The 3,979-nt window shown below is 56.1% G+C and overlaps 1 non-coding gene and 1 pseudogene across 1 annotated transcript; both read left to right on the top strand.

The window, feature by feature from the left end:
• The first annotated feature begins 608 nt into the window (after positions 1–608).
• Positions 609–1,817, top strand: LOC123099342 (cation/calcium exchanger 1-like; annotated as a pseudogene).
• A 1,574-nt stretch (positions 1,818–3,391) lies between these two features.
• Positions 3,392–3,462, top strand: TRNAG-GCC (transfer RNA glycine (anticodon GCC)). The gene has a single exon. It is a non-coding gene; the product is annotated as a tRNA-Gly (tRNA).
• The last annotated feature ends 517 nt before the right edge of the window (positions 3,463–3,979 follow it).

Genomic DNA, 3,979 nt, shown 5'->3' with positions numbered 1-3,979 from the left:
ACTCGAAAAGAGAGCCGAGGCGTCGGAGGGCCTCCTCATTGCGCGACACGGGCAGGGCTCACCATCCGATAATGGGCTTCAGAGCTTAATGGGTTAGACAGTGAGCCCAAAAAGGAAATCAACTCGCCCAAAAAAGGAGTAAGTCAGATTAGGGCCAGCCGAAAAGACCACCAAACACATTAGGCAGAAAAAAAACCGCATGAGTATCAGAACAAATCCAACGGCTAAAAAATCGTCAGATTCTAAATTCAGGGGAGTTGCAAGTAGCTCAAGTGTGTCAACTGTTGACTAGCGGGAAATACTCTTTGGTTCCTGGATGTATATACTAGTATATAAATTTTCGCGATTAAAAACTGGGCAATGACTTCAGGGCAAAAAAAATTATTTGCTATTATAAGTCATTATTCACACTATTTTGGCCGGGGGTTTTCTTTTTGTGGAATTTTTTTACCAGTACGATGGAAGGTCAAGTTTATTTCAAAAATATTTTCAGATTTTTTTGAATTTTTTTTTTCATATAGGGTGTATATACCCATAGACCATCCCGTCCGTCGACTACCTACCCAACTTCAAATGTGCAGACGCGCACGTACTCCAAGTCTCCGACTTCAAATGGATTGATGCGCGGGTATACTCAACGCATCTTCTTATTTTCTGAGCGGCCCTGTGATCCATCCCGGACAATGGACATCGCCACGCACCGCTGGTCCCGGACCTGCGCCGTGGCCTCCGCCGCGCTGGCGCCCGTGCTCCTCGCCACGACCTGTACCTCGCACAGCCCGGCGGCAACATCCTCACGCCACCACAACAGCGATCGCCGCGCTCCCCGCGTCCACCACCACGGACGCCGCCTCGCCCCCCCGCGGGCGCCAGCGCCGCGTGCCGTCGCTAGCCGCGGGGTTCCTGATGAGCGTGCTCTGGGCGTACACCCTGGCGCGCGAGCTGGTGGCGATCGGGTACATGGTGGGCGTGAAGGCGAGCGTGCTGGGCGTGACGTGCTGGCGTGGGGGGACTCGCTGGGCGACCTGGTCTCCAACGTGGCGATGGCGACGCACGGCGGCCCGGCGGCGCGCAGACGGCGGTGTCGGCCTGCTACGCCGGGCCGCTGTTCAACACGGTGGTGGGGCTGGGGCTGTCCCTCACGCTGGCGGCCGGCGCGCAGTACCCGGCGCCGTTCACGCTGCCGGCGGACTCGGCGGTGTACGAGACGGTGGGGTTCCTGTGCGCCGGGCTGGCGTGGGCGCTGGTGGTGGTGCCGGCGAGGGGCATGCGTCTGGACCGGGTGTACGGGGTGGGCTTCATCGTCATCTACCTCGCCTTCTTCGGCGTCCGCGTCCTCGACAGCCTCGGCCTCTGGTTCGGGTAGCTCTCGCGCCACTGCAGAGCATGCTCTGCTCCCGTCAATGGCGGCACTGTGCGCCGATGTACGTAGGCTAGTGGGCCGACGGAGGGTGATGCATACATGGATCATCAGATGCCTGTACAGTGGTAGCAGTAGCACTAGCGATTAGCCTGTAGGCGTTGATTACCGACGGATTAGCTAGTGGATGTAATTGTGGATTGTTTTGGTTGGCATCAAGATGATTTTTCCTCCACGGTACCGAGAAACGAATGCATGCACGTATCGATCTGGATTAATTGCTCGGCCGGAGTTCGCTCGACGTTGCGATCCAAGTGCGGCGACCGAGCGAGTGAGCTCGGTCTCGGACCACGTTTGGTTGCTGGCGCCATCGATGGCCAGTGGACGGCGGACGACGGATCCCAGGATGTCGTCGTCGTCGTCACGAAAACATGGCGCCGTTTTGCTCGGCTAGTGTTGATAATTGTTTGCCTCGTCATGCACCCGTCCGTCCATCCCTAGGATGGATTTGCCGGCGCCGACAGACAAGATCTAAGTCTAGGACAACGCCGCGGGACGGACCTGTCTTGTCCGCTGTCTAATCAGCAACCAGTTGCCCGATTCCGTTGCTTCTAAATAAGACTTACAAGGCCGGCGAATCTTTGTTATGTTTCCTTGAATAAAATAAAGAAAATCCGGGGCGACAGACACTACTCTGTGCTTTGCTCCGGTCGTACTGCCTACCCTGTACACATGCTTTCGGTCAGGTCCCCTTTGTTTATGCGCCCGCGACGCGCTTACGCAGAAGTCCATGAATAAACTTGCGTCGCCTTGCTCGACGCGTTAGCACAGGACAGGGCCTCGCCTCGCTAGATCCTTCTATTCGTCGACGTGTGTGCTAGTCCAGTGGCAGACAAGGGCGGCGGTCGACGGGAAATGGTCGCTGTTCTTTTCCTTCCTCGCGGACTAAATTAGGTAGCCGCGCACACATCTGGGTTGAAGCAAGCATAATATCAGCTCTAGTCGGCCGACGGAAAAAGAATATAATGCCGTGCATGGCATCTGCTGCTTTGCTTGGAGCCGCAGCTTAATAGTACCAGTGAACAAGCTTCGGTTTGAGTCTTGCTCCGGAATTTCGTCCATGGCATGCATTCTTCCCCGAGCCGGTGACTTCAGTTTATGTATATACCGGTAAAGTTGGCGCTGAGCTTTCCCATTTGTTGGTGGAGCACCAAATCCAACCTCCCGCATCTCTCTCGCGTCGTGGGAGGGAGGTCTGCGTTGAGCTGACCATCTCCCCAAAGCAGACGACGGGACAATTTGCAGGTCGCCGTCACGCGGTCACAGGGTGAATGAATGAATGTATACACGAGTAGTATAAGGAGGAGCAGTAGCTCTCACGCGGTGTGAAGAAAAGACGGCGCAATTAAATTGCAGTTACTACACACGTCGCGCAGGGCGATCGCTACCCACACTCCTAGTAGTCCTAGATAGCCACGGCCGGCCGGGTGGTAGCAATCCACACCGTGCATGACCACCGCGACGACGACGACGGAACGAGGAAACCGCCGCGTGCGTTTCAGCGTTTCAAGACTCCTACAGCGTAATGACAATGACGCAGCGTTTTGCTTCTATTGGGTGCTCCGCATGCACCGGATAGAGTAGAGCAGTTGTAGTACATGGGCGATGTGACGGTTGCTGGCCGGAACAACGAAGCCAAGACGATCACGGTTCCTCGACTGAACTGCTCCGTCCGGAGCCCCTCTTTCCGGTTTGGCCGGTGAGCCCCTGACATCGTGCTGCACCCTGGTGGCACGGCCCGGCTCGTGTGGTCCTCCCGAGGACTAGCCATTTTGTTTCTTGGCTTCTTCTTAGTATTGTTATTACCGTGGTCGCTTTCTCTTTCTCTCCGTTACCGCGGGAGCGGGAGGGCCTCTGTCCCTGCCACGGGCTCACGCCACTGTGCCACCGTGCGCTACGCGGCAGGAAAGTTGCCCTCAGTATGAGTACCTTCTAACTAAGTGAGGATTAGGGTGCTCATCACGCATGGAAGCACCAGTGGTCTAGTGGTAGAATAGTACCCTGCCACGGTACAGACCCGGGTTCGATTCCCGGCTGGTGCACTCTTTTTTTTTTGCCATTTCAAAACCACCTGCGACCAGACGTAACATGACTGACACCAAGCTGGGCCATCCTGCAGCTGCAAAACGCCCCGTGAGGAGGTACGGCCCGCAGAGCCCAAGCCCCACGACCAGATTCCCAGGCCCACCCGGTCTCGGCATCTGCACTCACTCACCAGTCTGCACTCTCTCAACGTGAACCATGCCTGACTCCTACTACAGTTCAACCTGGACAGTACAGACGCGCAAACTTGAATGGATTTAAATGGGTACACGTCGCTCTTGGATGTACAAATGTACGCGCCATGTCGCCGATCCAGTAGGTGCAGGCGCCGGCCGGATTCGCTCGCGAAAGTAAGAGAGAGCTTGGCTCGGTGTAGATTTCGCAGTGCACTAGTAGTACACAGGTTGCTGGCAGCCATGGACCTCGCTAGCTCTAGCTAGGTGGTTGGGTACTCGGAGTCGAAAATCATCATGCCGCTCGACTGCACTATCTACCGCAACGTTTTCAAGCCGCCGG

The sequence above is a fragment of the Triticum aestivum genome, chromosome 4D (genome assembly GCF_018294505.1).
Source record: "Triticum aestivum cultivar Chinese Spring chromosome 4D, IWGSC CS RefSeq v2.1, whole genome shotgun sequence".
Lineage (NCBI taxonomy): Eukaryota > Viridiplantae > Streptophyta > Magnoliopsida > Poales > Poaceae > Triticum > Triticum aestivum.
The sequence above is the reverse complement of the archived record's forward strand: the minus strand, read 5'-3'. Positions and strand labels throughout refer to the sequence as shown.